The 25763-nt window shown below is 43.6% G+C and overlaps 1 protein-coding gene across 4 annotated transcripts in view; it reads left to right on the forward strand.

Annotated features, from left to right (window-relative positions):
• The window catches only part of ARHGAP6 (Rho GTPase activating protein 6), a 532224-nt gene that overhangs the window by 440127 nt on the left and 66334 nt on the right, over positions 1–25763 (forward strand). The window contains exon 1 of one of the 4 annotated variants that reach the window (XM_050963526.1): positions 14569–14612. The exons of the other annotated variants lie outside the window; for them this stretch is intronic. The gene's annotated coding sequence lies outside the window, so the exon portion shown is untranslated. Of the gene's footprint in view, positions 1–14568; positions 14613–25763 lie in introns of those variants that run through there. 4 annotated transcript variants of the gene reach the window in all.

Here is a 25763-nt window from a genome sequence, read left to right on the forward strand (position 1 = left end):
CGCTCCCCAGTGCCATGCTGGAGCCTCCACATTTATTTGACAAATAAAATTTGCAGAATTTTAAAATATTGAGTGCAGAATTTTTAACTTTTTGGTATAGAATTTTTAATTTTTTGGTGCAGAATGCCATCAGGAGTAATCCCCATGGGGCAAGTGGGCCATGTGGGCAAACAAGCAGGTGCTGTTGGGGTGGTGGGAAGTTGGTGGGTGATCGGTGGGTTGGGAGGAGCTGGGCCACCCATCCTATCAGGGAAGCAGAGCTGCCATGCACCTCCTGGCCAGTCACAGGGCCTCAGAGCCTGTCTGAGAGGAGTGACAGAGCCAGGCTCTGGCTCCCTGCCCTGGGGAGGGGGAGAGGCCTGCTGAGAGGTGCAGACTGATGGGCTGCACCAACCGCTTTGCCACCGTGACAGGGAGCAACACTGCTCCCTACCTCAAGAGTGAGGCTGCACATACCCCTGCCAGCACCCCCCAAATGCCCCTGCCCAGTACACACACCTCTCCTGCATCCCCCAAATACCCCTCCCAGTACATGCACACCCCTCCAGCACCACCCAAATATCCCCTCCAGCACCCACCAAACTGTACTCTCCTCTTCAGCTCTTCCCCTCCTCCCCAACTCCCTCTCGGCTGAGAGTGTCCTTTATTGGGGAACTTGAAATATAGTTACCCTAAGCTGGGTAGGGGGTAATATGCCTACAATAATTTTATTTGACAAAATCAGAATTAATACTCCTTGTAAACTGAAAACAAATTCAAAGCTTAAACAGTTGTCTGAAAGTGTTTTAATACTAATATTTCCATCTATTTGACATTTTAGCTATGTGCTTTCTCAGAGTCTCGGAGGTAATTTATTATGTCTTTCTTGGAGGTTATGTAGTGGTTTGATTTTATTTTTCGTTTAATGCACTAAAAATATAAGCAATAGGCCTTGGGTACTTTGCACAGCATTGAATGCGTTTGTTGAACAGGGGCACTGGCAGGGTGAAAAATGTTTCTCTGGAGTCTGGACCTTGACTATACCTTGACCAAGAAATTTGGACTTTTTGACAAAAAATAATTGACTATGCCTGCAGTAGACCATCTCTAGTCAGCAATGCACTTAACGTGGTAAAAGTTAAACCTGTTCATAAGTGCTCTGGTGAATAGGGATGGGCTTGAACATGTGTTTAACTGTTTTCCTAAACTGGGGCCTTACAGATACCTGAGATGTGGGGGGCAGTGAAGGATCTCCATGGTCTGATTGCCACAGTGGGGAGCAATGACCCTCCATGTCCTGTATGATGAGGGAGAAGGGATGCAAGAGGGATGAGGGGGAGAGAAAGCCAAGCATAAAATCACTTTGAAGTGCATGAGTCTGAAAGATATCTTAACAGTCTTAAAGTAACCATCTTTGGTGCATAGTAATCTACAATTCCTGTGAAACGGAACATGCAAAAACCAAGAAGCAGCCAATGTAGCGTCATGTGAGATTGGCCAAATGTGAAATTAAAAAAGACCAAACAAACCTGTCGTGCAAATAGAGAAGAGAGAGGGAGCTAACCAAGAATATACAAAGACAGTTAAGGCTCGCAGAGTAAAGAGTACATCAAGACAGCAACATAAGTAAATGATAGCTAAGTGGATTATGGAGAATAAGAAGGACTTTTACAAATATCAGTGGGAATGGAAACACTGGAGTATGTTATGGTAGATGGTAAATTCCTTGGGGGCAGTGACTGTGTAGTCCTGAACAAAGAATCTCCAAACTTAAAGGGGAATCTGGGAGTTTAAGCAATAGAGATAACATGTAATAATTAATGGAGAGAAAGCAAGCCCATTAATACATTAAGAAGATGAAATTGATGCTAATTCTAAAAACTATCAACGTATTTATAAAGCACCCACCAATGTGTAATCTGAGCACAAATGGCTAAACTATTGAAATGCTTTTTGTAATTGGTCTTTAACAAGATAAGTACGGAGGAAATATATGGGCAATTAGGAACTAATGAAGCTTGCATAAATACAGCTGCTGAAAAAACCACAGCTGAGAGAATCCTGGAAAAATGGAATACTGTACTGTGTACATACTAGCAAATCTGAACGATGCGCATTTGTTTCATTGTTTAATGTATTGAAACACTCAATTTTTTTGTGAAAAGTCATGGAGAATTGGGGACATTCCTACCAAAAATTACATGTAGTCACAATTACATGTAGCTGAATTTTAGTAAACAATTTAAAGTCACATGAAAATCACATAAAGAATTCCATTTGGCTTGGATGTGTGCATTGTCACATGGATTGAATGCCAGCTGAAGGCCTTAAAGGAAGACTAATGATATATGGCAATATATTGAGTTGGGAGAAGGGCCAAAGTGGAGACTACTAGGTTCAGGCCTTAGGGTTTTTTATTTTTATTTTTGTGTTTTTCCTCCCCCTCCCCTTTCTTTCTTTGATCTAGCAAGCTGTAAAGAAGCAATTGATCAAACTAGTTAGCCTGGACTTTTTATTCTAATGATCTTCTACTTCCACTTTAAACACACACCGTTTGGAATGGAAGAAACAGTGCAGGGACTTTAATTCTGGAAAACTGCTTGGGCTCTATTTTGCCTCAAAGGCACAACTTCATCTTAGAGAGTCCTAGTGGGAGCTCCAGGATCCATTGTGCCTGAAGCAGAAACAGCTCGTACTCAAGCTCTGTGAAATAGCAGTCACTGTGCCCTTATTTAAGAGGGTAAAGTGTCAGCTGCCTTCTGGGACCAGCCATCTCCGCTGCTGCAGTTTGCTAGGGTAAAAGCATGGCTCTTCAATTCCACTTTGCCCTTTCCTTTGCCTCACTGTGCTTTGCCCCTGCAGGGGCATAAAGAAGGAAAGGTCCCATATGCCCTCTTCACATGCACTTATGTACCACTCAGGGCCAGGCATAAACTTGGCATCTTTGGGTCTGATCCAGTGCCCATTGCAGTCAGTGAGAGTCTTTCTATTGACTTCAGTGGCATTGAATCCAGCTTTTTTTGGAGAAATTGCCCTGTGCAAATGGGCCAGTATGAAAAATATTTTGTCTTGTACTTTTTCCTCTATGCCATTGATTCTCCCCTAAACTGAATCTATGACATCACAAATAGGAAATGTTTTGTTTGTAGAGTCTACAAACAATACTGTGGTATGAAAACTAGTTGATGTTTTCACAGTATTTTGTGCAGAGTCAGATGAATAAGTCCCTTGGCTGCCCCCAAATTGCTCAATTATATTTCTTACTGGTAATGTGGCTGCATACCATAATCACATAGGCAACATAACAGCGCAGTAAACATCTCAGTGCAATTAGGCAGATCGTGTTATTACCGTGATAACAATCCAGCTGATTGTAGTCAGTTTTCAGATTTCATGTTACAAAATGAAAGAGGCATCTGGGGAGACAAAAACTACCCTCTCTCTGTGTGTATGTGCTGCAAAATAAAAACCATGTATCAAACTTTCCATCACATACAGTGTTCCCTCCAATATTCTGGAGATGAACTAATACAACTATTGGCTTGTGGTCTGAAAAGTCAACAGTGGCATAAAAATGGGGCCTTGAATTCCACGATTCTGCAAACAGGGTATCTGCCCCCAGACAGAGCACAGAGCAAGGGGCTTCACAGTAGAAGCAAAGCACTAGAGCCGGTTCAAGCAGTTCTGGACAGTACTGTTAGACCATTCAATTGGTGCCACTAGCTGTAATGCCCAAAATTGAGCATGTTACCATCTTCCTTTACCTTTATGTAAAGGAATATGAACAGGACACATTTCTTTTGCTCCTCTAGTCTCTTTCAACACCACTTTTCCAGTCGCACAAAGGAAGTACCATCTACGATACCTACTGCTGCAGCACCACCAAAAGTCCTGAGTCTGCTTTTGTAAGGTGTTTGACTTTCTGATTTAAAATATTAGCATTATACAATATCTATAGAGCTCATAGTAAATGAATTAAGAACTTGCTAACTGACTGTCATGGTATAATTCCCCACTCTGAACCTTAGCGTCCAAAAGATGGGGTACCAGCATGAATTTCTCTAAGCTCAATTACCAGCTTAGTACTTGTAGCACTGCCACCAACCAGGAATTCCAGTGCCTGGTTCACTCTGGTCCCCCCAAAACCTTTCCTGGGGACCCCCAAGACCCAGACCCTCTGGATCTTAACACAAGGAAAGTAAACCCTTTCCCCCACCGTTGCCTCTCCCAGGCTTCCCCTCCCTGAGTTACCCTGGAAGATCACTGTGATTCAAACTCCTTGAATCTTAAAACAGAGAGGAAAATGCACGTTCCCCCCTCCTTCTCTCTCCCCCTCCCAGACTCTCCCTGAGAGAGAAAGTAATCCTAACACAGAGAGAAATTAACCTTTCTCTCCCCCTTCCCTCCTTTCTCCCCACCAATTCCCTGGTGGATCCAGACCCAGAATAAAAAAACAATCAGGTTCTTAAACAAGAAAAGCTTTTAATTAAAGAAAGAAAAAACAGTAGAAATTATCTTTGTAAATTTAAGATGGAATATGTTACAGGGTCTTTCAGCTAGAGACATTGGGAATACCCTGCCAGCCTAAGTATACAAGTACAAATTAAAATCCTTTCAGCAAAATACACATTTGAACTTCTTCCAGCCAAATACACATTTGCAAATAAAGAAAACAAACATAAGCCTAACTTGCCTTATCTACCTAGTACTTACTATTCTGGACATATAAAAGACTGTATCAGAGAGATTGGAGAGAAACCTGGTTGCACGTGTGGTCACTCTCGGAACCCAGAGAGAACAGCAACCAAAAACTAACAGCACACACACAAACTTCCCTCCCTCAAGATTTGAAAGTATCCTGTCCCCTGATTGGTCCTCTGATCAGGTGGCAGCCAGGCTCACTGAACTTGTTAACCCTTAACAGTCAAAAGAGATAAAGTATTTCTGTTCTATTAACTCCTACTATCTGTTTATGATACTGACAGATCTCAAAAAGTTGTTGTCGGGGGGGATCATAGTTGATTCTAGTGGGTGTTTCTACTGGGGATCCGCAGGGATCAGCAGTCAGTATTTTTAGCAAGTAAATCAGTATCTGTCTGGAAGTAAATGTAAAATCATTGTTGCTTTGTGAACGACACAAAGATGGAAGGATATATAGAGTGATCTGGATCTCTCAATAAGCTGGGTCTATTCAAATAAAATACATTTTGATGTAGCCAGGTGCAAAGTTATGCATCTCGGAACAAGGAACACAGGTCATACCTACAGAATGGGGAACCATATCCTGGAAAGCTGCGACTCTGAAAAGGCTTAGGAGTCAGAGCAGACAAGCATTCAACATGAGCTCCCAGTGCGATGCTGTAGCAAAAAAAGCGAATGCAATCCTTGGATGTAGAAACCGGGGAATAGTGAATAGGAGGTGGGAGGTGATTTTACCTCTGTATATAGCATTGGTAACCCCAATACTACATACTGTTCTGGTGTCCTTTAAAAACTATATTGAAAAAATGAAGGTGCAAGAGAGAGCCACAACAATTATTCAAGGACTGGAGAAAATGCCTTCCTGTGAAAAACTTGGAGAGCTCAGTCTGTTTAGCTTATATAAAGGAAGATTGAGAGGTGGCTTGGTTACAGTCACCATTGAGGAGAGATAATACCACATACTATAAAGCAGTCTTTAAATCTAGCAGGAAAAGCAAGAACCAATGGCAGGAAGCAGAAGTCAGATAAATTCAAAATTAGAAATAAGCCATACATTTTTAAACAATAACAGTATGGTGATTAATCATTGGAACAAACTATCAAGGGAATTGGTAGATTCTGCATCTTTTGAAGTCAACTGGATGCCTTTCTGGAAGATATTCTTTAGTCAAACACAACTTATTGATCTCAGTACAGGGATGTCTTGGTGAAATTTAAAGTCCTGTGTTAACCAGGTGGTCAGACTAGACAATTTAATGGTCTTGTCTTATATAAACCCTGTGAGAATCTAGAGTCTTGATGGCAGCCAGGACTGACTTCTCCCAATCATCATCTTCAAATTACTGTGCAAACTAGATGAATCTGGAAGTTCTTTCACGTGAAGGGTTGGGTGGAGTGCCAGAGGGAGGAAATAGAAGTTGTGTCCACAATTGTGTGCAGAGGAAGTTAGGGTAATAGCAGAAGGAAGCTTCCTTTGGAAGAGCAAAGAGGAATTTGCAGCATGCTCAAGGGACTGCTGCAAAAAGGGATGACACATCCTGATCTCCCAGGGACAGCTTAAGTGACTATTATCATAGATCTCTTCAGCAGCGTGAAACGGCTTGCACTCCTCCACACCACAGAGCACTGGGACATGATCAGTAAGCATCACACTAGTATTTCAACCTTGAATGAGCATGAAGAGTATGTGGCTTTGTCACTTGTAAAGGTGGCCCTTCTGTGTGGGTACTGAGCTGTATGAGCAGGCTATTGTGGAGACATTTATACTGCTTTTGTCCAAGCTTTACAGTTCTATTTGGCACATTTCATAAGCTGAAAATTCACTTGAGAATAAAACAACGATGCACACAAAGACTAATGGCTTTTTGTATATTGGTTTCATTTATGATTAGTTTTGACAGTCTGAGGCAGCGTATGATTATTGCATTGAGACTGAAAAATAAGTTCTCTTTTTATATATACCTAGAGAGCGGATGATGTTTTAAATTTGCAGCTGAACGTACGAGTAATACCATGTGCTTTCATAGCAGCACCGCTGAAATGACCTTGCTGAAGGTCCAGGACAATGCCTTTGTCCTAGAAATCTGTAGGTCGATAGTAAAATATAAGCAGATCACTCATTATTCTTCTGTGCTCTAAATGAATTTAAAGCTTTATATTGTTATAGGCAATTTTTTCTTCTGATTATTATTTGTATTGCAGTAGCACATTGAGACCCAATGATGGATGAAGACCCCATTGTGCTATGCACTGTACAAATAAATTACAAAAAAGATGGTCCCAATGCCAAACACTTTACAACCTAAATATAAGAGACAACAGATAGATACAGCCACACAGATGGGAGAGTACAAGAAAACAATATCAACTAGCACAATAGCCAGTGGCCTAACTTTTGTCAAAGCTTTTGTAAACGTCACAGAAAGGGAGAGATTTAAGGTGGGTGACGGTTTTATTGATGTTTATGGGAGTCCCATACAGTATGGAAATACAACCCCTTAAGTAAAATATTTGTGGGGTTTTTTTTAAAGTATCAGGTTTATTTGAAAAGCACATAGAATTAGTTTTCTAATAACTTGCTCAAAATAGATGTGTTATAGAGGAAACTCGTATTCCAGTGAGGTTAGGATTGGGAATGGGAATGTTATTCAGAGATCCTGTTATTTCAGGTGGTATTTGAACTCCAAATATTAACAGTTACCTCCTTAGCCCTTTCTTCCTTGATCACCAGTGGGCCATCTTACCTGTGGGTCAGAGAATCCATTCCTTACCTGTGATGTCTGGCTTTGTCTTTGTTTTTATTTTTTGGGTTTTTTTGAGGGAGATGCAGTTCTCAAGTGGTAGCCCACAACCCCTGCCCTCCTTATTAGTTCAACATAGTCTGGGGCTGAGTGACCCACACTTTTTCTCCTTGATGCTTCAGGGTGGTCAGCCTTGACAGCACCCTTGTCTTTGATGACAGAGGATTGCTTGATGTGGCCATTACCCCTCCCATTTGCAGACAGGTGCTGCAATCCAAGGAACACTAGTACTCTTTCAACTGCCTTACTTGTTCTCGAACTGAAATTCCCCATAGACCCTTATGCACAGGTGTCAGTGAAAAGATGTGTTCACTAAATGGCTCAGTCTGTAGCTAGGTAAATCCTCAGGTTTCCATAGCAACTTAACACAAGGGCTCATGGTCCTGGCATCCCCAGAGCCACTGAGGTAACATCAGTCTGCTAGATGTGTATAGGCCTCCTGTTGCCTAAAAGTCATGGGTGGCTGGAGACCTGGCTGCTGGGGGAGGTTAGACCCTGGCCCCTCTTCTCCTGCCTGCAGTCTCTCCCCTCCCTGTCCCTGTCAGGAACCCAGAGCCCCACCTCCATGGCCCCAGCAGCAGGTGGCTGGGTTGACCCCTGGAGAGCTGGGTGCCCAAATAATAGAATATCAAGCTTGGAAGGGACCTCATCTAGTCCAACCCACTGCTCAAAGCAAGACCAATCCTTAGACAGTTTTTTTTTAACCACCGTTCCCTAAATGGCCCCCTCAAGGATTGAACTCACAACCTTGGGTTTAGCAGGCAAGTGCTCAAACCACTGAGCTACCCCTCTCCCATTTTTTATATAGAGATACGCCTATCTCATAGAACTGGAAGGGATCTTGAAAGGTCATTGAGTCATGGCACAGCAGCAGCGCCCCCAGCCGTGGAGCGCCAGGGCACAGTCCGAAGGTTGGGTGGGCAGCTTGGCCCCAGCATCAGCCTCCCCGAGTCCCCGCAGCAGACTGGCTGGCCTGATTCCCAGCCAGCCTGTGCCAGGGCAGAGCACTGGGAATTGCAGGAGAGAGCCTGGGGACGGAGGATGAGTGGGGCCATGCCAGGCTGTTTGGGGAGGCACAGCTTCCCTCAGCCTATGGTATCTGCCGCCCATGACAAAAGTCCTCCATACCCAGCTGGTGAACCTTGGAGGTCAGAGAAGGCCGTAAAACCTATGGAACTAGAGTGACCAGATGTCCCATTTTTCAAGGGACTGTCCCTTATTTAAGCCCTCCTGCAGGTGTCCCGACTTTTTCTTAAAAACAGGCAAATTGTCCCGTATATTCTGCCTCACTCACATCAGTACCGGTGAGTCCTGCTGCTGGCCTGATCCCTGTTTGCCAGCCACCCACCCACCAGTGGGGAGTGGAAGGGTATTGTGGCCAACAATAGGGTGAGTGTGCAAGGCTGGTCAGCAGGGCCCTGCTCAGTGGTGAGCTGGAGCCGGTTCGCACTGTTTCACAGGAACCGGCTGTTAAATTTAGAAGGCCTTTTGGAACCGGTTGTTCCAGGACAACCGGTTCTATAAGGGCTTTATTTAACAAAAGCTCCGGCACTCCACCCTGGCCCCAGCTCACTTCCCCGTCCTCTCCTGAATGCTCCACCTCCTTCTCCTCCCCGTCCCCTGCTTCCCGCGAATCAGATGTTCGCAGGAAGCCTGAAACAAGCAGCAGGCAGGTAAGCTGGGACATGGAGGGGAGGGGAAGTGCAGCCCGCTCAGCGGCTCCCTCCAGCCCAGCTCCTGGTCTCGGCTGAGCGGCTCCCTCCAGCCTGGCACCCCTGGCCAAGCGCCCCAAGCCCCAGCCTGGTCCAAGCCCCAGCTCCAGCCGAGTGCCCCTGGCTCTGGCCCTGTGGCTCCTGGTCCTGATCGAGTGCCCCTAGCCCCATCCTATCCCAGCCCCAGCCGAGTGCCCCCAGCTTTGGCCCTGCGACTCTGGCCCGGCTCCCGCGGCGCTGGTGCTGGTCCTGGCCCCGCGGCTCTGGCCCAGACCCCGCGATGCTCGTGCTGGTCCCAGCTCCTGCCCCGTGGTGCCGGTGCTGGTCCCGGCCCCGCGGCTCCAAGCAGCATGGTAAGGGGACAGGGAGCAGGGCGGGGGTGTTGGAAGAGGGCAGGAGAGTTTGGAGGATCGTAGGGGGGTGGATAGGGATGGGGCAGTCAGAGGACAGGGAACAGGGGGATTGACTGGGGCAAGGGTCCTGGGGGGGCAGTCAGGAAGGAGCAGGGGTTGGATGGGGTGACGGGGGCAGTCAGGGCACAGGGAGAAGGGGTTGTTGGATGGTGCAGGGGTCCCGGGGGACAATCAGGAATGAGAGGAGGGTTTGGATGGGGCAGCAGGGGGCAGTTAGGGGACAGGGAAGGGGGTGGATGGGGCAGGGGTCCCGGGGGGGTGTCAAGGAACGTGGGGGGGTGGATGGGGCAGGAGTCTCGGGGGCGGGGGCGGCCATGACCCCCTCATGGGGTGAGGAGGAGGGAACCTGTTGTTAATATTTTGGCAGCTCATCACTGGCCCCGCCCCTTGTTGCATTCTGGCTAGCACTGGCTGTGAGCTGGTTACGTTTGGCTCCTCCATATCCCCCTGGTGGGGGGCGTCCCATTCCCACAGCTGTGTGGAGAACAAGCTTCTGGTCAGAGCAATCAGCTCATCAGCTCACCAGCGGCTCCCTCCAGCCCAGCTCCTGGTCTCGGCTGAGCGGCTCCTTCCCCCACTGCCTCTGGCTGGGCTGGCACCCTAGGAAAGCCCAAGACCCTCTGGCTCGGGGCACTGGTCAGGAGGAGCTGAGCCTTGCATGTGCCAAAGTCCTGCACAGCACTGGCACAGGGAAGCCTCTCCACCCCTCAGCTAAGCTCTGGAGTGGTGGGGGGCAAAGCGAATTCCAGCCTGTTCAAGCCCTGAACCTGCAGGCTCCACAGTAGCCCCCGGGGCAGGGGCTAAGCACCCTCTTCACCTGCCCCCGCCCCCCCCCCCCCGGATCCTGCCCCCAGGGAGTGTGGAGCTGCTCCTGGGCTCTGAGGCTGCTGAAGCCCCTGCAGTCGGGTGCCCTGGTGCACAATGCATCATTAGGGCTTAACCCCTTCCTGCCCACGCTGTAGCCGGGGAACAGAAGGCGACTGGATTATGTCGGTGGCCAGCAGCAGTCTGGAGTTGTTAGTTGCCTTTTGACATTGTGCTAGCAGGAAGGGACCAGCTGCTTGCAGCCATGAGGGAGTGGGGAGGGAAGTAGAGAAGAAGAGATGAGCTCTGCAAAGACACAGGCCAGGTCTCTCCCCTTCTGCCCCCACCACAGCTGGAAGCAGCTCCCGTCCCTTTCCTTCCTCACATTGCCAAAAAGCTGTTGCTGGCCACAGTCTGGTAACCCTGGCAGAAATCTGGGAGGAGGGGCATGTGACCCTGCCTCCCCCCCCCCACACACACACGCACACGTGTTGCCTTTGGAAGATGCGCCACCAGGTACCAGGAGAGGCAGGTCTGTCCCAGGAGTCCTACCAGGCATGGAGGGTGGAGAGCATTGGGCAGGGAAAGTTGGCTTGGTCAGTCATCCACCCCTTGTGAGAGAGGTATACAGGAGTGTATGTGTGTCACCTCACCGTGTGTGTGTGTGTATCGGAGGGTAGGGATGTGTGTGTCACCCCTCCCTGTGTGAACCCTAAAGCAGGCCTGCACAACTCGTAAAGTGGCGAGGGCCACATTACTCCAAAGAAAACAGCTGAGGGCCGAAACCCCGCAGCCCCGCAGAAACACCCCCCCTCCAGAACCTCCCGGCCCACGGAAACACCCCACCCCAGCACAGCCCAGGCCTGCAGAAACAAACCCTCCTTCCCCAGTGCCACCCCACCAAAACAGCTGTGGGCCAAAAAGGAAGGTTGGGGGTGGGGAGGTGATACTTGATTTTAAATCAATCAGGGGCTCCCTGCTGAAGAGGTGGCTGGGAGCTGTCAGGGGCAAATTAAAGGGTCCAGGGCTCCGGTGGCTGGGGGAAACCAGAGCTTTGCGGGGCTGGAGCAGGGATTTAAAGGGACCAGAGCTCCTGCTGCGGAGGGGAGCCAGAGCCCTTTAAATCCCAGCCCTAGCCCATCCGCTGGAGTCGAGGCCGGGATTCAAAGGGCTCTGGGCTGCCTGCAGCCGCTGGGGAGCCCTGAGCCCTTTAAATCTCAGCCACGGCCAGGAATCTTTGCGGGCAGCCCAGAGCCCTTTGATTCCTGGCCATGGTTGGGATTTAAAGGGCTCTGGGCTCCCCGTTGCTGCGGGCAGCCCAGAGCCCTTTGATTCCTCATCATGGGCCACACAGTGAGCCTCCGCGGGCCACATGTTGTGCAGGCCTGCCCTAAAGCCTTAAAGATAAGAAGATAAAAAGAATTCAACTGCACAGTATTTCTTTTTAACAGGGGCTCAGTCAACTTGTTGTTAAATTTGAATGTTTATACTGCATAGTTCTGTTTGACTGCCATTGAACTCGCCTGAATGCGAGTAATTTTACCTGTATTCAGTGTAGGGAAATATGGTCACCCTACATGGAACCAATTTTCAGGCCACTAAGCAAAACCCCTAGAAGATTTTAAGGTAATGAAGATTTCCAGGGCTAGTGGGTAAGGAGGATCCTTGAGACTGGGATAGGGGAAAGAGTCCCCGATAGGAGTTTGAGAGAAGTAAATGGATAAACCACCTACTGACCTCTGATTTGTTCTGATTGTTTGGGAACATACATTTAGCTTCAACAGTGCAAAATTTGAGTCAGCTAGAGAAATGTGTTTTTTTGGGTGGCACAGGCTCAGTTACTCTTGTGTCAGTGTTTTCATTAAACACCTTCTTTTAAATGCAGAGGCATTTATAAAATGCATTCTGGCCCAAAACACCTGGAACACAGGATATCTACCTGAGAACAATTTTGTTTTTGTTCACAATGTAATATTTCAAGGACTAGATACACCCAGTTTAGAGGTTATAAAAATAAAAAAGACCATCAGAAGGTTATTATTTCAAATCTATTATTATTTATTATTAACAACCCAATATCATTCTAAGATTATGAGCCAACAAAAATTATTATTATTATATAATTATGTGGAGATTTCATTTTTACAAGGAAAGCATTACGGCAAATGTTTTGGGCCCAGTCTTCAAACGAATCAAGTATTTAAGTGTTTAATTCCATCTTTTTGCACCAATCTGATCACTCAAATATCGTAGAATCGTAGAATCAGGGTTGGAAGGGCCCTGAGGAGATCATTTAGTCCAACCCATTGTTCAAAGCAGGACCAATTTCCAACTAAAATAAAAGATTGATATACCCAATTTTTAATTTTGAGCCCTATATGGTAGCCTAAAATTTAGATTTTTTCTATACCTGGATGCAACAGGTTGAGTTAAGACCAGAATGTCAGTCTCAGCAATGAATATTCTTGCTTCTGTTGGCTTGTGTCAGAACCTTCGTGTTATTTATGTAGTGTTTGTGTTTTAACATGCATTGCTTTCCAAAGTAAATTTACATTATACTTATAGCACCATATGCTTACTTTGTACTTGTGGGTTCATTTCAGTGTATCTAAAATGTGCTGGGAAAAAAATGCAAGAATAGTACCAATGTGAGCTGTAGAATTTTCTTATTCTTCCAAAATTGACTGCAAACTATCTGTCAATATCATCAAGATGACAAAAAAGATGAACTGTCTCAACCAATATATTTTTGCAGTGTCACCTCTGCATAGAATAAGCATGTTTATCAACATAATTAATTATGTACTTGATCAAAAATTAGTGCAGCATATAATAGCTTCAGTAATTACAGCAAATAATATCAGGTTTTTGAACAAATTTCTCGTTATACTGTAGTAGTATACCATGGGCGGGGACTGGGAAGCAAGCCTGATTGCTAATGGAAGTTTATCATGTTTGATGTTTTGAATAATACCTATAAAATATAGTCTGCAGATCACCGAATTAATCATCATTAAAATTAATCTTGACTTAATGAAAGCATCTAAATTTGCCTTGGAGAGCTAAGGAAAAAAACCTCTGCATTTCCGAGAAGGAGACTGTAGCGTATCTTGCTCTTTTATGTGCAGCTGCACATGGCTGAGTAGCTTGTAAATTAAACAACCCTGATTTTACATGCATGTTTGGTAACTGATTTCACAAGCTATGAGGTGCTGCATCTCGGCTCACAGAAAATCAATACTATGGAGTAATATAGAACTTTTAATTAGGGTGGAATTACGCAGCTATGAAGTGACTGAGTATTTTAGGTTGCTTTGAATCAAGGCACTATTTGAATAAAACATAAATTTTGAAACAAGACCCTGTCATTAAAATGGAGCAAAGGTAGATTGTTTAGCTTTCAGAACTTTTATTGTGTGGTACTTCATTTTGTGTCCAGCATATTTCTGTTCAGCTATGAATAAAAATGGGTATCCAGAATTATGTGTTCTCTGCTTTTTGTTTATTTTGGCAGGGAGTAGATTTTTGAACCAGTTTTTTGTTTACATTACTGTTCATTGTATTTCATTACACATTTTCCTTAACATGAGGGTGACAATGATTTTTATCTCTGCTTGCATTTTTGTAAGTGCTCCAACTTGGTCATTGTGTTCTAATCATTGACTGTGGTATAGTGTATTTTTAAAATATTAAAACAGTGGAAGCATCTAAGTAAACTGTACTCTGACATTTGTAGTTATTGAGATTGACATCAACTTTAAAGACATTAATGCATGTGTGCTAGCATAACCAATACACTGTAAATGCAGATGCTTATGACCACCTTTCCATCAATGCTGCCATCTGCCCCTGTTTGTATCCTATAAAAATATCTGCACTATGGTCCTGTAAGTCCCTGTGCAGAGTGTAAGCAAGTGTTAATGGAAGCTATGAATGGAGACAAAAGGCTAAGAACTAGGCATAATCCTTCACATTTAGCTCACATCTGCTCCTCACCTGTCAGACTTGTGAACAGAGCTGGTACGGAATTTTCTGTCAGAATTATTTTTAATAGAAAATTAAATTCCCCAGGGAAAAATTTAAATTCTGATGAAAAATTTTGATGTTTTTTTTCTGTCAGGTAAACCTAAAGGACTGCTGCCCACCTGGAAGGCTCTGGTCAGCTTTCCTTTTTGCCTTGAAGGAGGGAGAAAAATTGACAGGTGCGCAGTTGGGAAGCTGCAGCCAAGCTTGAGGGGAGGCAGGGAGGGTGAGTGCCCTTGCTGTCCACATGGCCAGCTGCCTCTCTGGCAGTTGGTCTGGGGAGACACAGGGAGCCTGGGCTTTCAGTTTCTTGCAGCCTGCCTGAAAGGCTGTGAATTTTACTTTCTGCTACCAGTGAAATTAATAAGAGCCCTTCAGACAGGCAGGCATGCTAAAAATGTAGTTTTGGTTTTGCTAAGTTGGAATTTTCCTGGAAATTCCTTCCCTTGAAAATTTAGATTTCCATTTTCCAGCCAGCTCTGCTTGCTAATATGCAGTGTTTTAAAGGCAGGCTGGGGAGCATGGGCTTGTCTGAGGAGATATGGGCATCATTATCTTCATCAAAAGGAATTCAAACTGGAACAGGTAGGGAGAAGGGCTACTAGAATGATCCGAGGAATGGAAAACCTGTCTTATGAAAGGAGACTCAAAGAGCTTGGCTTGTTTAGTCTAACCAAAAGAAGGCTGAGGGGAGATATGATTGCTCTTTATAAATATATCAGAGGGATAAATTTCAGGGCAGGAGAGGAATTATTTAAGCTTAGTACCAATGGGGACACAAGAACAAATGGATATAAACTGGACACTAGGAAGTTTAGACTTGAAATTAGACGAAGGTTTCTAACTATTAGAGGAGTGAAGTTCTGGAAGAGCCTTCCAAGGGGAGTAGTGGGGGCAAAAGACATATCTGGCTTCAAGACTAAGCTTGATAAGTTTATGGAGGGGATGGTATGATGGGATTGCCTAATTTTGGCAATTAATTGATCTTTGATTACTAGCAGGTAAATATGCCCAATGGCTGTGATGGGATGTTAGATGGGATAGGATCTGAGTTACTACAGAGAATTCTTTCCTGGGTGCTGGCTGGTGAGTCTTGCCCACATGCTCAGGGTTTAACTGATCGCCATATTTGGGGTCGGGAAGGAATTTTCCTCCAGGGAAGATTGGCAGAGGCCCTGGAGGTTCGCCTTCCTCTGCAGCATGGGGCACGGGTCACTTGCTGGAGGATTCTTTGCACCTTGAAGTCTTTAAACCACGATTTGAGGCCTTCAGTAACTCAGACATAGGTTAGGGGTTTCTTACAGGAGTGGATGGGTGAGATTCTGTGGCCTGTGTTGTGCAGGAGGTCAGACTAGATGACCATAATGGTCCCTTCTAACCTTAAGTCTATGAATCTTTGAGTCTATGAGGTGTTTAGCTACATGCCAAAGTCTTACTCCCACTATTAGGCAGGTCTAACTCAAAGGCAGAGCAGCAGCACTGTCTGCCGTGCTCATCAGATTGACTTCCTCTGCTCTCCCTGTCCCACTAATCACTTTTTAACCTTGTGTTTATGCAAGCAGCACTTTTCCCAGCACTGTATAGGGTCAAGCCCTCAGGCCTTAGCATTTTAGACAGACTCAGCATTTTAGATCCAAAGCTCTTTCTGTTTATCTATTCACAATGAGAAATGTCTTCTGCCTCATTGCCTGAAGGGGAACCTTTGTCTTTCTAATTATTATCTATTATTTGTGCTTTGGTATTGCCTTGGAGCACCAGTCATCAACCAGGACCGTATTGCACGAGGCACCGTACAACTACAGAATGGATAGAGATGTCAGAGGGCCTTTTTGACAGGGTCATGAGAACACTTATGTAGATAATAAAATACAGGGTATGCTGTGAGAGTGGGACTGCTAGCTTTCAAAAATGACTTCTATGAACTATTTTTACCTCACAGTGGGCATGCTACTGCAGGAAGAGATCTTACTGATGCTCCAAATATACATGTAGATAGACGTATGATGATCCAGGTTTCCATACAACAGGTTTATTCACCATTTTGTGAAACTGAATTGCATGAGCTTATATCATGACCATGAATTCTGGATCTGCCTATTATTCACTTAGAGGTTGGATTTTGTGGGTCAGTGCTCATGTACATCCTAATCCTGCAGTGATCCCTGCACACCTACCTTTTATAACTGCATGGAGCCCACTGACTTTAGAAATTGTCTCGTGATAATCACGAGAAATCCTCTCCAACATCATTCCTTAACAATACTTAAGGTAGATTTTCTACATCTACAATTGATACAAGGTAACGAAAATAAATTTAGTGTTTCATTATTAGAATTTTACACAAGAATCTCAACTTTCATTTAAAAAAAAATCAGTGGTTGTGGAGAAAAGCTTGAAAACATGAATTGAATGCATCCGAAAGGCAGAAGGCAAATTACAAGGATTCCAAAGTATGGTTTAGGGATTTTTATTTCTTTTTTAAGTGATGATTTGTGGGTTGTTGTTTTTTTTAAAGCTTTGGTGTTGGCCATACAGCAGATGAGAGAGCTATGTTTCTTCATTCCCTGTCTTCCAAGACTTAGGCAGTCAGAGGAAATGTCTTTTGTTTTTGATGTAGGCCTGATCCTGCAAAAATATGCACACACGCTTATATTTACATGCTGTCTGTCAGTAATCGGTGATACTAGTCATGCATAAAGTTAACAATCTGAGAAAGGGCTGAGATCATAGACATATTAATCTCTGTGGACTCAGTCCTTGCAAAGTGATCCATATAGTTGTGTGGTGACCTTTTTGTAGTGACCTTCTTATTCAATTACTATTGTTTGTTATAGTTCTCTTCTTTATCTTCAAAGCCAAAGAATAAAACAAAAATAAATATACTACACTTGGGAAACCTGTGAAGTTGTATTAATAACACTGGCATCTCCATCTATAGAAGCATTTTGACTACTCTTCTACATATTCTGCTTTACTGATTGCCAAGATCTCCCACTTTGAAGTGCATATTATGCTTTGTAATTTAGCTGAAATACCAATTTTATTTCTATCACCTTTGTATGTGACTTCTAAACATCTGTCTTAAATACATAAATTAAATATTCCTGGAGAGGATTTCTCTTGCATCCCTTGTATATGAGTAATTTCTGAAGTTTCTTCATTGGACAGTTTTAGCGGAGGAGCTTTAGTTGGTGCTATAAGTCTGAATTCAGTCTGTAAATGCTGATTAGCGAAGATAAGATGACTACAGATGGATTTATTTATTGAAAAGATCTGGTAGAAGAGAGACCTTTTTTTCCTTTATATTTTTGAATTATATATGTCAGTGACATTGTCTGTGAAGTAACTTTTTCCGTATTATCAAACTAATCAGAAATTAGCATTACCTCAGTGCGGTCATTTTTCCAACAATTATTTTAGTACTGTAAAGTGAAAATACAGTTGAAAGCCTCAGGATAAAGATGGCCCACAGCAATTCCAACAGCAAATGCACCAGAATTTGGAAGCTTTCATGAGGTGTGTGTGATCCATATACAGATTTCTGTATATCAAAAAAAACCCTATAAGAGATAATAAGAGTATTGTAAGCAAGACACGAGAAGTAAGTCTTTCGCTCTACTCTGTGTTGATTAGGCCTCAACTGGAATATTGTGTCCAGTTCTGGGCACCACATTTCAGGAAAGATGTAGACAAATTAGAAAAAGTCCAGAGAAGAGCAACAAAAATGATTAAAGGTCTAGAATCATGACCTGTGAAGGAAGATTAAAAAAATTGGGTTTGTTTAGTCTGGAGAAGAGAAGACTGAGAGGGGCCATGATAACAGTTTTCAAGTACATAAAAGGTTGTTACAAAGAGGGGGGAGAAAAATTGTTCTTCTTAACCTCTGAGGATAGGACAAGAAGCAAGTGGCTTAAATTGCAGCAGGGGCCGTTTAGGTTCGACATTACCAGGGGCAGCTCTAGCTTTTTTGCTGCCCCAAGCACGGCAGGCAGGCTGCCTTCGGTGGCTTGCGGGCGGGAGGTCCGCCAGTCCCGCGGATTCGGTGTACCCACCACCGAATTGCCGCTGAATCCGCGCAACCAGCAGACCTCCCACAGACAAGCCACAGAAGGCTGCCTGACTGCCACCCTCACAGGGACCGGCAGGGTGCCCCCCGCGGCTTGCTGCCCCAGGCACATGCTTGGAGCGCTGGTGCTTGGAGCTGCCACTGGACATTAGGAAAAGCTTCCTAACTGTCAGAGTGGTTAAGCACTGGAATAAATTGCCTAGGGAGGTTGTGGAATCTCCATCATTGGGGATTTTTAAGAGCAGGTTGGACAAACACCTGTCAGGGATGGTCTAGGTAATACTTGAGTGCAGGGGACTAGCTAGATGACCTCTCGAGGTCCCTTCCAGTTCTATGATTCTATAATGTTTGTGCATTATTAATATGATGGATGCTACGGATGACTGAAATGAAATGCTGATAAAGAGAATAAATGCCAACAAGTGTACATAAGAATAATATCTAAATTGCCAGGGTTTGTAATGTGTCCCCAGACCTGTGTACAGAAGGGGTCTTCTGTACATGAATCCCCCTTGCCTGCAGCAAGCACTACCATCTCATTGGGTCCCATGCCCAAGGGAGCTCTGAAGGAATCTGTACCTAGGGAAGGAATAGGGTGAGTTTTGTGGGATGTGCATCAGACCAGCGGGGAATGAGCCTGATGCTGTATTATCTTTCCTATAAAGCTCTTTCTTTAAGGGGAGATGCCAAAAGCAACAGCAGATGAGGGGGTCTCTGCCAATGAAACTCTGCAGCCACAGGCAGGGAGAAAAGGGAGGATTGGAACTGCTCTTGGAAGCAATCTCTAACCTCTGGCAGATCTCTCAAGATCCAGAGAGTTTGGAGACTCTCTCACAGCAAACCCTGTTCATGAAGAGAAGAATTTGAGGAAAATCTGCAAGGGAAACCTCATGGAGTTTTCTTCTCCACCTGAACCCCTGCTGTGGGATTTTCCAAGGGAGAGAGCGAACTGTATTCAGATCAGCCTCATTCTAGAAACCACAGAACTGAAACAAACTTGGAGACATAATAAGTGTGTTCATCAATTCAGTATATTTTAAGTATCTTCTTATGATCAAACTGAGAGTCACTTTAAACACTGCTTTCATTTATATTTTAATATAATATAATTTCTAGTCATAAGATTTGTAAAACCTTTTTTATTATTATTATTCAGTCAGTGCCAGCCAGCAGACAGTTACAAGTTTTAGTTTTTGTTTATAATGAGCTGAGAGCTGTTTTAGAGTTGTAATTTGTATTCCTCTTAAAGTCATCTGGAGCAGCAAGGCTCCTCCTTATTGTGAACACAACTGAAATATTTTCTTGTACTGCAATTTGTCTTGATGCAGTACTGTACACAGCTTTGACATTTCATATTACCCGTTACGAGAGATGGTGCTCTATGTGTCCTTGGGTTTTATACTGCCACTGATCACCGTAGTATTTGAATGTCTTCCACTTAAAATCAGTGGCAGTGCGGAAGTCCCTAATGTGTTATGGACTCTTTGGAAGAGGAACTTTGCCCACCTTTGAGTTTGGGAAAATTCCTAGCACACTTTGGACACTCCTCCAATCTAAAAATAATAATTCTGTGACTATAGTCTTACTCCTGTTTCGTCAACTACTTTACACTGTGACCCTGTCAATTCACAACATTAGTCCCACTATTGCCCTCAGTTACAAAAGTTGGCCCCTGTTAAGGCTGATTCCCCACTCTGGCACTTCGAGTGCAGAAGGTGGGGGCCTGCAAGGATTCTAAAAATTAATATTGGCCACTCCAGGCTTGTATTAAACTCCCAAGGTTATGGCTTTTCTCTGACCTTGAAGGAGTAGATGTTGCCACCACCCAAGTGCAAAACTCGGGAAGGCGCACTTAGGAATTCCTTCCTGTGGGGTACCCTCAAGCCCTTTCATCCCCACTACAGGGAAGTGCTGAGAAGAAAAACAAAGGAAATCAGCTGTTGCCACCAGCTAATTAAACAACATGTGCACAAACCTCTTAGGACACAAAAATCCAATCCTTTTCTTAAAAAAGGTAAATTTTATTAAAAACAAAAAGAAAATATATCTGGAAACTCAGGCTATTTCTAGATTAAAAAAAACAAGTTTCAAGAATTAAGCATCAAGAAGAACATTCTTGATGTCCAGCTTAAAGGTTGCAAGCAAAACAAAAGCATTTGGGCTTCATACAGAGGAGTCCACAAGCCTTAAAGAAATAAAAAGAGATAAACCTAATTGCATCTTCCTAGACATTTCCTGGTCTACTTACATATCTGGGATTTCACTTGAGTAGTTTCTAGGTATGATACCGATAATTTTTCATACCTGGCCCAAGTTTCCTTCCAAGTTTCTGTCTGCTTCTTTCCAAGAGCAACCACAGGCAGACAAAGAGGAGTCTTGTTTCAATTTTTAAAAGTTCTAGCCTTCCCATTGGCTCTTTTGGCCAGATGCCAACTCACTTCTTTTAACACTTTACAGGTAAAGCAAGTAGAGAATAGCTATTCGCAGGGGTTTTATAGCTAACTGGGTGGCTGGGTCCATAAAAGGGAGCTATTTGGAAGATTGTTTTATTTCCTCCAGGGAAATCCTCCCTAGGAGGGCCATACACTATTTGCCGGGATTTAAACTCTGCCTCACATATAGACAGGTGATCCTGGTCAGCAGCAGACACACTAAGTGCATTTGCTGCTTAGGGGAGTTGCATATCTCACAGAAGTGAGTTTAGCCCTCAGATCCAGGGCATAGAAGATCTGGAGAATCAAGCTGCAACTGTTAATGATGAAGCACTCCCTTTGGGCCATTTTGAAACCAGGTCAGGCGAACTCCTCTGTACTCCCAGTCTGAGGCTCTGTAGCATCTCGGTGCAACACTCTCCTAGATGTTAGGGAAATTCAAGCTTTTCCTCCTCAGCAACAGGAGGAAACATTTGAGCATCTGGAGGCCAGGGCAGATAAAAGCTACCCCTCAGACTACCATATCTTCCTCATCACTGTATGAGGCCTCCTCTTCCGTCTATGGCCAATGGATTTTCGGCAGTTTGAAAAGCTGTCAGCCATAGATGGAAGAGGAAGCCTCATGCAGTGATGAGGACGATATATGTTAGAGTATGTCAAAGAATCTCAACAAACTGTTGGACCATGTTTACTTTGTGACACCATCCAAAGTTACCCTTCCTATCAATGAGGCCCTGATGAAACCTGCGAAAACCATTGGCAAGCCTGGGCCACAATAACTTCTAAATGTAAGAGAGCCAATGAAATGTATTATGATCCCACCAAGGACTCTAACTTCCTATTTTCTCACCCTCCACCCAACTCTCTGGTAGTTGATGCAGTGAACAAACAGGGAAAACAACAATGATATAAGTCCACTCCAAATGACAGACACCAGAAGTTCCTAGATCTTCTATAGAGAAAATCTTACTCATCGGCAACCCTACAATTCCATATCATGAATTAGCAGGCACTGATCTGCAATTATGCAAAATTTGGTTCTTTTCTTAAACACCTTCCTCCAGACCAAAGGGAACAATTTCAAGCTAGCATTGCTGAGGGGCAGTTTTCAACAGAACATGTGAAAGATCATAGCAAAAGGCATTAAATACAGTTATCTGCTTAACAGCTATTCTACAGTGTAAAAGGAAAGTCTGAAAGTGTGCCAGGTTAATAGGCACAGAGTGGGGGGACTAGACTCAACACAATATAAACATAGAACAATGTAGGCCAAAAGAGTGTGCAGAATGTAAGTTGGCCACGCAACGAGTTCGGGTTCTGAGGCTGTGTTGGTGGAGGGAAGAAGGAGAAGCAGCCTGGGGACATCTGTGGCTCAGAGTTTCAATTTTTTTAATGGCTTTATGCCCCACATCCCAAAAACTTTAGCCCATGACCTTCTAGATGAAAATATTCACCTTCCATCTGTGTTACAGCTGGCAGAGCTTTGAAAGCTACTACGTGGGGACTTTGCATTTCAACAGTATTAATCTAAATAAACATTGCAAGGAGGATTTATTAAAGTGCAATTAAGGTCAGAAAAATGACTGTGCAAATCTGCTTTTTTTTTTTAGTGACCAATAGAAAAGTTTCTGGCTCCAAACACAGTACAGCTATGGAAAAGTGTGGCAGACTCTATTCTCTTTCATGCATTGTCAACCAAATTGTTAATTAACTTTTGATTTCAGAATCTTTATTCTAAGTGATGATCTACAAATCACAAGACTTTTGGTCCCTGGCTGGGTATTCAGGGCTGGCATATAGAGACAGAATAATTTTTAATGAGCAAATTTGGTATGGAAATCCATAAGACAACAAACTTGCTTCATGAAACCATTTGTAGCCATTTTTCAGAGTAGGACTGCACTTCAAGTAAATCCACCCTATTTTTTTTTTTACAAATAAATTTACTTGTTTAGTAATAGTCCATTAAATTAAAATTACCGTGCTTACAGCTCCTATAGAGAAATATTAAATTGTTTCCATATTTTTAAAAATCACATATCCTTCAATTACAGATTTATCATCTTCTTCTGTGTTGAATAAGCCATGGGTATGATATTTATCTCCCAGATAAATTCCCTCTGCACTGGATGAAAATAGCTCTTTGTTGTAGAACAAACCCTGTTTTCTTCCATAAATGGACAAGAAACACATATCTTATAGAAAAAGAAAGATACCAAATAAATGGGTTTATTTCTTTACTCAGTAGCCCCATAAGGGACAGAGAATATTTCCTTTGTTGAAAACAGTTAAGAATTAAAATAAGTGAAAGGCTCTGTAAAACTCTGTGCTCATAAAAGAAAAAAGCACCTCTTCCTTTTCTTCAAGTTTCTTTGCATATGACCTACTGAGAAAGACTTGTCATGTGGCTTATTCATACAGACCTTGCATAAGAATAATAGGAGTGGTAGGATCATATTCTTGTTTTAGAATTGCTTGAAACTTATTATGATGGGAATAATTCTATCATATCATATAATAGTAGAAAGTTTGTTTTCTCAGTAACATAACATGGCAGGTACTAATGCTGTTATCATTTTACTGTATATTATTTTAATTAAAAATTAATTTCATATAATGGAGGGCTGTGCTAAAGCTGAATAGTGTAATGACCTAAACTCCAGATAACCAAGCACTCCTGGACTTTAACCCCAGCTATACTACTGACTTGCTGGAGGATCTTGGGCAAGTCCCTTCAGGCTTGATTGTGATATCCTATATAATCTATGAGCTTAGATGTGAAAAAATTATCTGTAGTAGGAAGAGAGCCTAAGACATAAGCCCTTGTATTAGAGGCTTGGTATGAGTCAGGACCTGCTAACAAAATTTGGCAAGAACAAGGCTGATATTGCAGAAATACACATTCCTAAGAAGTGCTAGGGACAGAGTACTTACGCAAACACATCCCGATATCAAGTGGTACCAGAATATCCCAATATCAAGGATGGTACAAAAACATTCCCCAAGAATAACAGGAATGCACTGACCCTTCCTAAAAGATATGGTCAGGATGACAGTACATAATAGAGACATTTTGATCGAACCAACATATACAAGATGATGGGTGATAACTAGTGACGTCAGGGGGCAGTACTAACTTGTTCATATCGAGGTATAAAGATGTATCTCAGAGTATCGTCCTCTGGCCTTAGGGAGGAATGGAAAGTCCCATCGTTCACTGAGCTGGTCCATTGTTACGGTCATACATGTATTAGTGGTCTGGCAGAGTCTGGGGGATACTAGTGCCATGCTTTGTCGACAATAAACCAGGCTGAGTGCCTTCGTTCCTTAAAAGCTCTTGTGTTCATTGGGTGGTTCGCTCAAGGTCTTCCGTGCAAGCTGTCTGCTCAGGGCTGTGGTGGCACACAGAGGGAACACACGCACACAGCCAAACACCTATCAACTTCTAACCACAATATCATCTCAAAAAGACCTATTGATTTCCCTAAGAGGAGTAAAGTACTACTCAAACTGAGTAAGAGTAGCAGAATGTGACCCTTAGGGTATGTCTACATTGTAATAAAACACCTATGGCTGGCCAGTGTCAGCCCAAACATCCTGGAACCCGGGCCCACCCTATTTCACTGGGTTCCAACCCAGGGCCATTCAAAACAGTAGACTTATGCATGGCCTATGCTCTTGTACTCTCATGCATGTTCCGTGAGTCACTTCCTACCCTTTTTCTAGTCTCTGTCATCACCATAAATAGGTCTTGGGGTCCCTCGCGAGCTCCTCTCTGGTCTGTCTCTGGAACCCTTTCCCCTGGCAGTAGCAAGTCGCCACTCTCAGCTCTCGGTGCCTTGGCTGCGAGGCCCAGTCCTGGCTGTTTGGAGTTCTGGTGGCTTCTCGACAGGAGGCTGCTGTACACAACTTTCTCCTTCTTGTTCAGCCCAGATTGAGCCATGCCCTTTTGAATGCTCCCTCCAGTGGGAGCATTGCCAACAGAGCTGAGGAGGCTTCCTGTGTCCAGAGCAGCTCCTGAATCCTTGCCTCGTCAGTGTGGGGCTGATATGCTGTGTCACAGATACCTAGAGATAAAGTTGCTTAAGCAACTTTGTAGTCTGCAGAATTTTTTCAGATGCTTATAATTTTGTCTAACGTTCACTTTTTAGGCATAAATTTCCCATGTTTCCAAAAACAGGAGCCTGAAGTTAGGTTCCTAAAACCTTATTTACAGCCTAGTCCAAATTCCATTGACTTCAATAGAAAGGCTCCAGTTGACTGCAGTGGGTTTGGTTCAGAACCACGGACTCATACATAGGTGACCTGATTTTCAAAAATGCCAAAAACCCAACAGCACCAATTGACTATAATTGCAGCTGACTTTGATAAAGCACTTTTGATAAAAAAGATCACTTATTAATATAGACTAGTCAGCCTGGCTTAGTCTCTTATTTTTCAAAATGTTGACCTTAGCATGCATTGTTGGACAGTGAACAACATAGAATTGGGTAGTGAATGAGGCAGAAAGATGCAAAATAACAAATATTGAACAAATGATTAATTTGTGTGCTCCTTCTGACCTGCACACTCATTGAGGCAGGAATTCTGCAAAAAAGTGGTGGTATAATTAATGACTCTCATAATGCATGAGCACATGGGAATAAAATTAAGCAGGCATACTTTATTTTGTCATTTCCTGATTTTTTAAGTACTTCACCTTGCAACCCTAGTATTCTTTTAATTTAGCTTTTAAAATTATATAAATTAATACATCATAGACAAAGGGAGAATAGAAATAAAATGTTGATAATATATGCCAGGGGTCAGCAACCTATGGCATTTGGCACATG

The sequence above is a fragment of the Gopherus flavomarginatus genome, chromosome 1 (assembly GCF_025201925.1).
Source record: "Gopherus flavomarginatus isolate rGopFla2 chromosome 1, rGopFla2.mat.asm, whole genome shotgun sequence".
Classification (NCBI taxonomy): domain Eukaryota; kingdom Metazoa; phylum Chordata; order Testudines; family Testudinidae; genus Gopherus; species Gopherus flavomarginatus.